The sequence below is a fragment of the Arvicola amphibius genome, chromosome 2 (assembly GCF_903992535.2).
Source record: "Arvicola amphibius chromosome 2, mArvAmp1.2, whole genome shotgun sequence".
In the NCBI taxonomy this organism is placed as follows: Eukaryota; Metazoa; Chordata; class Mammalia; order Rodentia; family Cricetidae; genus Arvicola; species Arvicola amphibius.
Window position 1 is genome coordinate 121893986 of NC_052048.2, and position 14028 is coordinate 121908013.

The window sequence follows — 14028 nt, forward strand, 5'->3', positions numbered from 1 at the left end:
GAAGTAGATATGTTTCTACCTCAAACAAAAGTCTAAGGATCCAACTAAGGTTCCAGTTCCCTTAAGGAGATAACTTTGGACTCCACCCAGGGAGAGGTTTGCCTACAGAATGTTTTGTCTAGGGTGTGAGTGTGACTTGTTTTGTTCTAGCAACAGAATATTTAACTATGGATGTGGCCTGCAACCTTCAACTGGTCTGTTCATTTCCTTGTATCATGTTAATGTAGCTTTTTTAAAAATTTTATTCCTACCTCTTGGGGTCAGAGCATTTTAAGCAATTGGAAATTAAATGTGGGTGATTTCAGTATTCACTGGAACTCCCTTCCGGTACTATCCTATGTTTTCTGTTTTATTATTTCCACATTTTTGAACTCTGTACTTATATTTCTAATTCCCATGCCCCTACTCTGACTAGTGGTATTTTTGTAGAGGCAGATCCCCAACATATAGTGCCACAATGTGGGGTGACTGGTGAACCCCGAAATGCACAGACGTGTGGCCAGGTGTAAAGGGAAGTACGTGAGGGGCCTCGCATAAAGAAATTGCACTGCAAATGTAGAGGTGACTAATGAGTGCTCAGAAATAAATACTAGATAATAAAAAAGGAAAGAGAAAGGAGGGGCAAAAATGGGGAGTAAAACTGTAAATATTTGTAAATATGGGATAAGGAAATAGTATTCAACTGTCTGTACAGTTGTTGGGATGTATTTTGATAGTCAGAGGAGCTGACATGGAGCAGAAACAAAGATATTTTTAGGCTATTTTAAGGGCTTTTGTAAATATTATATTCCTGTCCCTGCGCTGGCAGCGTCCAGCTGCTCCAGGACTCAGAGAGGTCAAAGTGCGCCTTCCCCCTTGCAAGCAGCAGTGATCTGGTCACCTAGTTGCAGCCTTTGTTGCTACTGAGCTGGTGGGAAGAATGAAGGGAATGTGGCGTTTGGTTTTGCTATGGCCTGGGTTACCGCTGAGATCGTGGCACTCCATGCACAAGTGCTGTAGCCAGCTGAGTCTGACCCACACTGCGCAGTGCAGCCAGGAAACACAGGAGACAAGAAAGTTTGAAGGGCTATACCTCCCCCAGTCAGCACTTGGAGTCCATCAATGGAAATTTCTAGAGACTAATTGACCGACTAGCCAAGGAGCCTATATGATAAATCTATGACTTTTAACAGAAGAGGGTGTCGGGGACCAGCCTCGACAAAAACACCTCTGCCAGGGTGTGGGAATTTAGAAATATAGTAAAGAAGATGAAGACGCAAATGAAAATGATAAAATAGAGAAACATATAGGATAGTATTGGGAGGGAATTTCCATGAGTCTGAAAATTCACCAGTGTCTAATTTCCAACTGCTTAAAATACGCCAGACCCCAAATGTAGTAGGGAGACCACTTGTTTGTCCCAGCCATCCAGAACTGAAATAATCACATAAAAACCATAGTATTTAAATAATTGCTTGGCCCATTAGCTCTAGCTTCTTATTGGCTAACTCTTACATCTTAATTTAACCCATTTCTATTAATCTGTGTATTGCCATGCCGATTTTTACTAAGCTTATAGATGCATCAATCTCAAAGTCGCTGCAATGGCTGACACCTGAGAATCTGAGCAAAATTTGTCAGCTGCCTCTAATGCTGGCCTGTGGCAGGACCACTGAACTGGCCTGTACCCAGCTCAGGCAGAGCAGGCAATAAGGTATCAGCCTCCTGGTCCCAAGTACCCAGGCGGGACAGCCAAACAGCAGAGAGAGCATGACTTGCGCCCCACTGTGAGGTCCAGCTTCAGCTGCAAGCCAAGATCCTGATTTCCAGCCTGACAGCCAAGCTGCAAAAAAAAAAAAAGAGCCTCAGGGAACTGCAGCTCCAGGCCCAGCCAGGTGTCTGTGAAAATGTAAAGGAGTGTTAAGTCTGTTGGCTAGGCAGATTTGCAACTTGAATTAGAAAGAGAGATTACAAACTTTTAAGAAAACATCCAATGGCTGAAACTTTTTTTTGTTGTTGTTGTTCAGGGTTTCTGTGTAGCTTTGGAGCCTGTCCTGGAGTAAGAGAAATTCTTAAAGGGAGCAGTGATTCAAATTCCACTAGACAGCTTACAGAAGCTGCCAGGCAGGTAGAGTATGCTATACAGAAACATAAGTATATTGATTATAATCAGCCTTGGCAAGCATGTAGATTACCTACAAAACTTACTCCTATAGCAGTATTATGGCAAGATGGTCTGTTTTTATGGCTGCACCTTCCTGTTTCACCAGTTAGGATATTAAACCCTTATTTTGAAGCAGTAGCTTGCTTAGCACGAAAGAGCAGAATGGAATCTAGGAGATATTTTGGCAGAGAACCAGCTGTGATCAATGTTCCTTATACTAAGCAACAGATTGATTGTTATTTCAAAATACTGATTCTTGGGCAATTGTGTTTGCTAAATTTGAAGGCCAGACTAATAATTTTTCCCAGCTGATCCATTGCTGCAATTTGCACAACTATATTCCTTTATTATTTCCTAAAGTTGTAGTAAAAGATCCCTTAAAGGATGATATATTAATTTTTACAGATGGTTCTTCCCAATGGAAGAGCTGTGTATGTGGTTAATGGTGAAGGACATGTAGTGCAAACAGAACTGGCCTCTGCTCAAATAGCTGAACTATGAGTTGTTGCTATAGTGTTTCAGCCTTTTGCAAATAAGGCATTTAGTCTATATACTGACAGCCAATATATATTTAATGCTCTTCAAGCCCTAGAAACTGTCCCATGTATTGGGACCAGCAATAAGTGAATTAAGATGTTCCGGAAAATTAAAAATGCCATACAACAAAAAGCTTGCCATGCTTTGTAGGGCATATCGGAGCACATTCAAATCTTCCTAGTCCTTTCACTGAAGGTAATGCTTTAGCTTACAAAAAGAATTGCTTTATCTCAGATTGAGCTTGCTCAGTGATCACATGCTCTTCATCATCACAATAGTATAAGCTTAAGAAAACAATTTGGATTAACAAGAGAAGCTGCTCTCCAATTCTTAAGCAATGTGATTTATGCCCACAGTATTTGCCTGTACCTCATCTGGGAGTAAATCACCAAGGACTATTTTCTAATAATTTATGGCAAATGGATGTTGATCATATTGCAGAGTTTGGCAAATTAAGATATATGCATGTAACAATTGATACATATTTAGGATTCTTGATGACCACCACACAAACTGGGAAGCCACTAAACATGTAATAACTCATTGCTTAAAATGCTTCTCATATCTGGGGACCCCAATTCCCAGCACCCACATCTGTCTGTAGCCCCAAGTCCAGGGTTTCTGACACACTTACACAGACATACAAACAGGTAAAACACCAATGCCCATAAACTTTATTTTATAAACTGAAAAAAAAAAAGAAAAGAAGTTTTCCCTAACAGGATGTTTTTTCAATAAAAATTTAATTTAGTGAATCACTGTATTGGATTTCTTTTCCCTTCAGAAACAAATTGTGTTATAAAAATTAAATGACATGTCTCTAAACTGTGTTTCAACCCCCAAACAATGAGATTGTTCCTCATCAGTGGCACCACCTTAGGTGAATTATTCCATGGATTTGTCAGCATTGCTGAGAAGCTTAGGGCAAAACCTCTTCCAGATTTTGTAAGCCATAAGCTACAGCATGACCTTGGAAGATCCTTTTCTTATTTTAGCTGAACCACACTCTGCTTTGAGAAAGGTCAAACTCAAAGCAAGGACACAGCTTTTTTGGTGTTTTTCATGAGGTTGTCACACGATGCAGCATGCAAATCAAAGGGGTCATTTGCGATCTCTGGACTCTTTACAATATTATTTTCAAGTGTCTAATCCTCTGACCCACCTTTCCTATATTTATGCTGCTTTATTAATGATAAATTAATGCTAAATCATATTGCTTTGAAAAGATATTGATTATTCTGAAATTAAATTTTTTTCTTTGAAGAATTTGAAGTTTTGTGCTTCCTTATAGGGTTCCAGAAGCCCATGTGTCCCTGCTCATCTTGCTTTCTGTCTTTCCTGACTTTTCTATCTTGGAAGATTTCTGTTGTACTCATTGCTTTAGAGTTGTTGGTTATACGATTGGGACAGTTTGCCAAGACAAAGCCTTAAGACAAATGCTATGGTAAAAATAAAATGCTGTGGATCCCCAAGTGGCTTCAGTGGGCAGTGGGTTGCGAGACCATGCCACCAGGTTCCTGAGTTACGGCAGGCAGCGAGTCCCAAGAGCAGCCAGTCCCAGGCAGGGATGGCACAGTTTCCCGAGTGGCTGCAGTGGGCCACGAGTCCCAGGCAGGGAGCCATATGGTGGGTGAGAGACCTCGATGGGGCAGCGAGTCCCATGAGGAGAGACAGAGGGATGGGTACACCATGAGACCATGCCACAGGTCTCCAAAAGAGGCTGGTTCTGGGCAGGGAGCCACGCAACGGGAAAGAGACAGATGGATAGGCATGCCATGCAGAATGAGGTTGGACATTTATTTAGTGGGTTATGGAAGGGAAGGGGAGAAGGGGGAAGAGCAGAGTGAGAGGGAGGGAAGGAGGGGGAAGGGGGAAAGTGGGGAGAAGGGAGAGACAGAAGCTGCAACTTTGAAAGGGAGATGGAAAAGGAAGAGACTCTGGCTGCAAGCAGGAAGGAAGATCTATCTGCCTGCCTCAGCAGATGGGGGGGGGAGTGGGGGTTAGGGGCGTGGCTTGTCTCTTAAAGGGACAGGACAGATCATTATAACAAGGTTTTTCATTTTACCAGTTAGACATCAGTTCTGAACATGGGCAGTGAAGACGTGCTAGGACTGAGGTCAGGCAACCCCATCTGTGTTCAGTTTAGTCAGGACAGGCCTGGCAATGTTCAGTGCTTTCTAGAGACAGGGCTTCTCTGTGGCTTTGGAGCCTGTCCTGGAGCTAGCTCTTGTAGACCAGGCTGGTCTCGAACTCACAGAGATCCGCCTGCCTCTGCCTCCCGAGTGCTGGGATTAATGGCGTGTGCCACCACCGCCCGGCACAGAGACATGCTTATTGGGATATGGTGGTATAAACTGAAACCATACTTTCGTTTCCTGCCCAGATCTGAATAATCACACAGAAACAGAAAGACTTCCCACATTATGGTGGCCTCATTTTAAAAGTTACTCAAAGTCAGGCAGTGGTGGCATATACCTCTAGTCCCAGTACTTAGGAGGCAGGTGCAGATGAATCTCTGAGTTCAAGGACAACCTGGTCTACAAGTAAGTTCCAGGACAGCCAGGGGATACACAGAGAAACCCTTTCTCAAAAAGAAAAAAAACCAAAGCCAAACTAATTAATGACTATAACAAACAGATGGCGAGAAACTGACAGTTTCAATGGAAATGCAGGTGAGACCAACAAGTAGCTTTATTAGGAGAGCGTACCAGAGCCTTGCTACTGCAAGAACTATTAAATATGAGTTGTTTTTTTTTTGTTTTTTTTTTGTTTTTTTTTTTGGTTTTCCGAGACAGGGTTTCTCTGCAGCTTTAGAGCCTGTCCTGGAGCTAGCTCTTGTAGACCAGGCTGGTCTCGAACTCACAGAGATCTGCCTGCCTCTGCCTCCCAAGTGCTGGGATTAAAAGCGTGCGCCACCACCGCCCGGCCAAATATGAGTTTTTTCATCAAATACTGTACTGACTGGTTTTGTGTTAACTTTTTTTTTTCTTTCGGTTTTTCGAGACAAGGTTTCTCTGTGTAGCCTTTTTTGGAGTTTGTCCTGGAACTCACACTGTAGACCAGGTTGGCCTTGAACTCACAGAGATCCACCTGCCTCTGCCTCCTGGGTGCTGGTATTGAAGGTGTGTGCTGCCACTACCCAGCATTTTGTGTCAACTTGACACAAGCTACAGTCATCAGAGAGGAAGGAGCCTCAGTTGAGGAAATGCCTCCATGAGATCCAGCTGTAAGTCCTTTTTTTAATTAGTGACCAATGCAGGAGGGCTCAATCCATTGTGGGTGGTGCCATCCCTGGGCTGGTGGTCCTCAGTTCTATAAGAAGGCAGGTTGAGCCAGCCAGGAGAAGGAAGTCAGTAAGCAGGGCCCCTCCATGGCTTCTGTACCAGCTCCTGCCTCCAGGTTCCTGTCCTGTTTGAGTTTCTGTCCTGTCTCCCTTCAATGATGAAAAGTAATGCTGAAGTAAAAACCACACAAACCCTTTCCACCCCAGCTTGCTTTTTGGCCATGGTGTTTTGTCACAGGAATAGAACCCTGACTAAGACCACCACTACTGAAGAACCAAGGTTCCTCCATTTTGTCCTCTGCCTCCACTTTGTGTCTTGTGTAAGCTATTTCCTGTAAAACATTTTAGTTCTCAAAAATGGCCAGGGGCAAAAGTACCAAGGTAGCCATCTGGAAAGTACGGATAACTGCAGAATATCCCCTCCTGAAAGTAAGCCAATAAGAAAACTTGACAAGCAACAGGCAAGGTTCGAAAATAAAATTTCTGAAAAGTTCCTAGATACGAGCCAATCAGGATTGAAATTGTCACCCCACACCCCGCTAATGTAACTTTTCTGGCTTTTGCCTTTAAATAATGCCCTACAGAAGGGCGGGCACCTCCTCTTGCCACTGCTGCGCCAGTTGCTTTGACGAGGTCCCTGCCAGTTGGTATTGTGCACACAATAAACCTCGCTTTTGCATTTTGGTGAACTGGTCTCCCTGGTGGTCTTTTGGGGTCCTCACGGACTGGGCACAACTATAACATTTGTGTTCATGACAAGGAATTCATACCTTTTTCTCTTCCCCGCCTTGTAAAACTTTTATGCAAACACTGTAATTACCCCACATGAGGTGACCTTTGTTCATACAAAGCCATCTGTTGCATTCCAGGAATTTGATGGCCTGCAATACTGACCTTTTCCCCTTGGAACAGTGGCCCTTTTCCCTTTCTTCCTTCATATCCTATATACCACTTCTTTTGAGACTAGCCAAGGGACTAAGACCGTGAGGTCAAACACCAGACAATGGTGGAAAGACAGTCACCACCTGATATAGTACTAAAAAACAAAAACCAACCCAGTCCCAAGAGAAACATCTACAATACAGATCCTGCACCTATGGCTCAGGAGTAATTTTGAAAGAGTGGGCAGAAAGATTATAGGATCCAGAGGATTGGGGAGTTTGTTGTGAGACTGTCTCTCTTAGGAATATCAGAAGCTGCACCCATAAAGTCTTACCAACAGGATGACCTAAATAGACATGACAGAGAGGACCAAGGAAAGCCTATGAGGCCTCAATTCTGCACAAAAACTAGAGGCAACTAAGGAATGCCGAGAACAGGAGAAATAGTCTTTTACCCAGGGAGGAGCATATCAATTGATTTTTCTAATATGTAGGCCCATATTTCTACACGGTATTGTGGCCAGAATCTCAGGCCATAGTTTGCACCCGCTGCACCTGAGGTGTTCACATAGCCTTCCAGACAGGCTGTCGCTACCCTAACAAAGGGTCAGGATGTTGTTCTGTGCCTTCTTTGTAATTTGGAGGATGCCTAAAAAGAGATGTTAATTTAGCCTACGTGACAGAGCTAGCATACAGAGCAGGAAGATGTGACAGAGCAGGCATACGTAGATGTGGACGTGACCAGATACATTCACCTGGTTGCCTAGGAAACAGAATGCTAATGAATTTTCCCCTCAGCTTATGTTTTGGTATATAAGGCTGTTTGAAGAATAAACAGGAGAATTTTCAGGATGTGAACTTAGGATTTCATGAGGGATCACTGAGAATCTCCCTCCCGATAAAGCCATATGAGTTGTATCTTTATCCCACGCCTCCCCTCTGGTCCAGAGAGATAGTTTATGTTAGATCTGGCACTGGACCCTGGCACTAATACCAAGTGATCAGCTCTGAAAACATACATATACACATAACATATACAGACTGATAAGGTTGTGTTGATGTATTTAGGAATATACTTGTATATTCCTAAACAACAACTAAAAAAAAAAGGAGGCCATGAATCTGAAAGAGATCAAGGAAGGTAATATGGAAGGGTTTGAAGCGAGGAAAGGGGGAGTTGATGTAATTATACTATAATAACAAAGAAATATAAATAATATATTTTTAAAAGAATAAAAATAGTGCCCTTCCTGTCTGTTTGCTCTCCTAGCACACCCTCAAGATCCAGAGTAAAGTTCGATTCAGACACTTAAATGGAGTTGTGCTCTCTCTCTTTAAGACCATAAGCATATTTATAACACTAGCATGGTCCTCCTCACCATATCTGTGAGCTCTTCCACAGCAGGAGCCTGTCAGCTGAAGGGGTGGGGTGTGAATATAAAATTCAGTGTCAGTGTTCTATTGTTGTGAAGAGACACCATGACTAACTATGTCAACTTTTATAAAATAAAACATTTAATATTTAATTAGGACTTGCTTAGAGTTTCAAAGCTGTCAGTCCATTATCCTCACGGCAGGGAGCAAGATGGCAAGCAGGCAGATAGGATGCTGGAGAAGTGGCTGAGAGTTCTACATCCAGATCTGCAGGCAGGAGAGAGAGAGAGAGAGAGAGAGAGAGAGAGAAAACCACTGGGCCTGGCTTCCCTGATGCCTATGGGGGCCATTCTTATTTAAACCACTGTGTGTGTGTGTGTGTGCATGCATATGAAAATGTATTTAAATCTAAAGCCACATATGAGAGAAAATATGTAGTATTTTTCTTAAACTCTATTACCCTCTTGTTCTTACTTCATATTTTAATCTCATTTATTCCCTTACATAGCCCTTTCTACTCTTATATCATATACATGTTATATATGAATATGTATGTAATATATTTAAATCTAAGGTTATTTATATGAGAGAAAACAAGATATTGAAAGACCCCCAGTGTAGGGAGACTCTCACTCAAGTCTCGGGATAACACAACCCCCGCCTCCAGTAACTCACGAGAGACCGTCCTTGCTGCATTCACATGAGGTTTATTGACAGGCACCAGTGCACTGGGCCGAAACTCATAGCCCATGCAGGGGAGGAGTTCGACCCCGAGTAGCTGGGAGAAGGGGTATTTAAGGGAAGAAACCACAACCCAGTAATCCAAAGGGGGTAGGGAGGGCATTATTGGAAAATTCTGAAAATATCAGTGATCATTGGAAATTCTGAAAATACCAGTGATAATCACAAGGGGGTGACTCCCCGTTTCTCAAGATTATTCTCAAGATTACAATCTAACTTTATCTTCAGCTAGTTCCTGAAACAGAGTCACTGAACTGGCTAATCCTAGATTTTTGGCTCTTCTCTTCCTGCTAGAGGGGTCTGGATTTATCCAGGTCCTTCAACATTTGTCCAAGTTTTGTTTATTTCACTTAACATGATGGTCTCCAGTACCATCCATTTTCTTACAAATGACATAATTTAATTTTTCTTCATTGCTGAATGAAGCTATCCCCTCTCTCTTTATCTTTTTTTTTATTCGTTCACCTGTTGATGAGCATCTGGGTTGATCTCATGTCTTGGATATTATGAATAATGTTGCAATAAACATGGTGGTACAAGTGTCTCTGATACGTCGACTTAGATTCCTCCAGGTATGCCCAGGGTGTTTCCCTAGAGTCTGAGGGGGTGATTTACCAGTCTCTGTGATTCCATATCTTTTCTCAGTTTGTGTCCTTTCAGGAACAGCAATGAAAATGAGATCACCTACACTTGCACAGTTGCATGGAGGTTACCTCCAGCAAGAGTAATACAAGGTCACAAAATGGAGGGTCACCAGCTAGAAATACATATGATGGCTTCCAGTCCAGGACCATGAAAACACTGCTAACTTCAATGAGACTAGCGGAACATTTCAGTAACACAGAGCCCTCTCAATGAAGTCATAACTGCTCTTTAGTCCACACAAGTTCACCATCCACAAAAGACGCTATTATCTCCTGTCTGGTTGGATCATTTCGTGCCCAAGGAGATTCTCCAAATTGAAGATCACCTTGAGGACAACTGGGTACTGTGTTTGGTTTTCCATAAGCATCATTTACTGTTTATTACAATTTATATAAAATGAGGAATGCCTTAAAACAGGCAACGTCTTGCACAGAAACCTGGCTATGTATTTGTTTCCACTCTAAGCTGCAGACTCAGAAAACCTTGGGCAAAGACCAAAAATTTTGTTTCTGAGGATCCATCATGATTGGTGCAAATTCAGCCATTTTTGGAGGTAGAGGCAGGCAGTACACCTTCAAGGTCAACCTGGCCGTTCAGTGAGTTCCAGACCAACCAGGGATCAAGACCTTGTCTCAAAAACAAACAAGTAAACAAACAAAAGAAAAAGCATAAAAAGGGAAGGGAGGAAGGAAGGAGGGGGAGTGGGAGGGAGGGCATTTTTCTTGAGTCTTGAGAAGGACTGCATCTGTACCAATTTGCTTTTAGCCCATAAAACCCTCCATTCACACTCTGACCTCCACTGTGCCATGGCTATAGGCTTGTGCTGCTGGGAAATGCCAAGTCTGTGATAATTACAGTACAATATCATTCCTTATCTATTCTGCTTCCAGCTGGCACAGAGTGTCCCTTGGCCTGATTTCTAGACACTCTATTCTTTTCATTGTTTTCTAAATGGTATTTATTTTTTAACAATCAGCTCGCTCTCTCTCTCTCTCTCTCTCTCTCTCTCTCTCTCTCTCTCTCTCTCTCTCTCTCTCTCTCTCTTGATTTCTCTGTGGAGCTTTGGAGCCTGTCCTGGAACTAGCTCTTGTAGACCAGGCTGGCCTTGAACTCTCAGAGATATGCCTGCCTCTGCCTCCGGAATGGTGAGATAAAAGGCATGCATCACTAACAGGTTTCAACCTTCAGAGATTCAGAGTTCCCAATTTACTCTAAAAGCATTCTAACCTAAAGTAATAGCCTTTTGCTACAGGTCTGGTAAAATCCAAGGTTTTTAATTCCAGTTCTAAGTGGAATCAGCAGGAAGCAGTTTTGAGAATTTGTCGCCCCAATTCCTTCAAACTGTGGTGTCTAATCTCCTGCTTTTTATTATAAGGAAGACCTGGGAATGTTATGGTTTTGGTCCCTGGTCCCTTTAAGAGACAAGCCACGCCCACACCCTTCCCCATCTGCTGAGGCAGGCTGATCTTCAGCTTCCCGCCTGAGCTCGCTCTCTTTTCCATCTTCCTCTTGGGGAGGCAGCTTCGCTTCTGCCTCTCTCCCCACTTCTCCGCTTACCCCCATCTCTCCTCCTCTCTGTCTCTCTCTCTCTCTCTCTCCCCTCTCTTCCTCTTCTCCTTTCCCCCTTCATAACCCCCTGAATAAATATTCAACCTCACTCTGCATGTCATGTGTATCCATGTCTCTGTCTCCTGCCGCCCGCCATGTGTCTCCCTGCTTGGGACCAGCCACTGCTCGGGACCAGCAGCCATCTCTGCCTGGGACTGGCTGCTCCCAGGGCCCACTGTCTGCTGCCACATGGCCTGCTACCACCATTTGGGACCTACAGCATTTCTGCGGCCTACTGCCACTGGGGATCTTGCAGCATTTTTTTTAAAAAAAAATTATAAAACTAAGCATATTTTTTAGGTTACTCCTGCTGCCTACTCAAGACCAACCTACAAAATGCTCCCAGAACAACACCAAAAGCACCTGTACCAGTTCCTGGGACCTCACCATTGGCACCAACTCTTTGGATCAAGGACACCTGCCAACTAAAATCTGGTTTCACCTGCTATTGTGTCTCATCCCATGGCTACCCCCATTTCATAGGTTCAGTAATAACAATATTTTTTTCTCCTAGACACCTGCCTTCTTACCTCCCTCAAGAAACAAATGCCTAGTGTCTCCAAAATGGCGGCAGACAGGATGCCTCTCCAGCTACACCATCTGCTGGACGTGGATCCACCAACACCCAGCTCTCCCCTCCCCATATCGCTTTATGCCCGCAGGAAGTAGCCAGACTTGAGTCTACGCCCTTTTTCCAAAGGGAGTCTAAATTGTTTGTTATAATTATCACTTCTATTTCCTGTCACCCCTATATCCAAAGAGTCTGGAATATTAAGTTAGGAGCATAGTCTCCAGCCCCTGGTACCCAACCCAGTCTCCCTGGCCTGGGAGTCGCTTTAGTCTGGACTCCAAATCCCAGCATGCCAGGTCTTGATCCCTCCCTGGGAGAGTCAGGACCACTCCCACAGGCTATTTAACTGGGCTCCTAGAGGAGAAACAAGTGGTTTCGGGTCTACATGGGTTCCCTGCTTTTCTGTCTCCCCGGCTAATGCTTTCACTTTTTAAATTATGTAATAATTAAAGTATGTAGAACTATTCAACGCAATGCCCATCAAAATCCCAGCAAAATTCTTCAAAGACCTCGAAAGAACAGTATTCAACTTCATATGAAAAAGCAAAAAACCCAGGAAAGCCAAAACAATCCTTTGCAATAAAAGAACTTCTGGAGGCATCACAGTTCCTGACTTCAAATTCTACTACAGAGCTACAGTACTGAAAACAGCCTGGTATTGGCATAAGAACAGACAGGAGGACCAATGGAACCAAATAGAAGACCCGGATATCAATTCACACATCTTCGAACACTTGATCTTTGATAAAGAAGCAAAAAAATATCAAATGGAAGAAAGAAAGCATATTTAGCAAGTGGTGCTGGCATAACTGGATATCAACATGTAGAAGAATGAAAATAGACCCATATCTATCACCATGCACAAAACTCAAGTCCAAGCCGGGCGGTGGTGGCGCATGCCTTTAATCCCAGCACTGGGGAGGCAGAGGCAGGCAGATCTCTGTGAGTTTGAGACCAACCTGGTCTACAAGACAGGCTCTAAAAGCTGCAAAAACCAAAAAACCAAAAAACCAAAAAACCAAAAAAAAAAAAAAAAAACCCTCAAGTCCAAATGGATCAAAGACCTCAACATAAAGCCAGCTACAATGAACCTTATAGAAGAGAAAGTGGGAAATATTACCAAAGCTGCTGGTGTGTGTAGAGGTCGGCATTCAGGCAGATAGAATGCAGAACCGTTGTAAAGGAACCAGGTTCCCGAGCCCAGGGTTCCATGTGTCCTCAGCAGGCCAGCCTGTGGGCAGGAGGGAACATGAAGCGCCTGGCCGAGACACAAGCACCGATGTAATAGTAAAAGTAAAATGACGCCGTTTCCCGAGGGGTGCAGTGGCAGAAGCGCTGCAGGTCCCCGAGTGGCCACAAAGGCAGCCAGTCCCAGGTAGGGAACCCCTGAGTGGTTAACATGGTTTGGTGACCAGAATCCCAGGCCACAGTTTGTACCTGCCACACAGGAGGTGGTTAGTCACCTAGCCTGTCGCCATCCCTAACAAAGGGTCAGGATATTGTTCTTCTCCTTCTTTGTAATTTGGAGGATGCCTAAAAAGAGATGTTAATTCAGCCTACGTGACAGAGCAGGCATAGGTAGATGTGGACATGACCCCAACCATTCACCTTGTTACCTAGGAAACAGAATCTAATGAATTTCCCCCTCAGTTTACATTTTGGTAAAAAGGCTGTTTGGAGAATAAATGCAGAGGAATTTTCAGGATGTGAACTCAGGATTTCATATGGGATCACTGAGAATCTCCCTCCAAATAAAGCCATGTGAGTTGTCTCAATTAATTTCATGCCTCCCCTCTGGTCCAGAGAAATAATTTAGGTTCCAGGATGGCACTGGACCCCAACACCCGAGTACGGTGCTGTTCCCCAAGTGGCCCACGGGCCAAGAGGGGCAGCGAGTCCTAGGCAGGGAACTACATGGTAGGTAAGAGACCAAGAGTAGCAAGTCCCAGGCAGGGAGCCACATGGTGGATGAGAAACCAAGACAGATAGGCAAGCCATGCAGAGTGAGGTTGGATATTTATTTAGTGGGTTATGGAGGGGAAAAGGGGGGGAAGGGGAGAAGGGAGAAGAGCAGAGAGGCAGAGGTGGGGGAGAGGGAGAGAGGGAGAAGCAGAGCAGATGGGGTTGGGGAGAGGAACCATGGCAGCAGCTCCCTCTTTGGAAGAGAGACAGAAAAGGAAAGAGAGACTCAGACTGCAGCAGAAGGAAGACCCTCCTGCTTCAGGGGTGGATGGGAGAGGGAGTG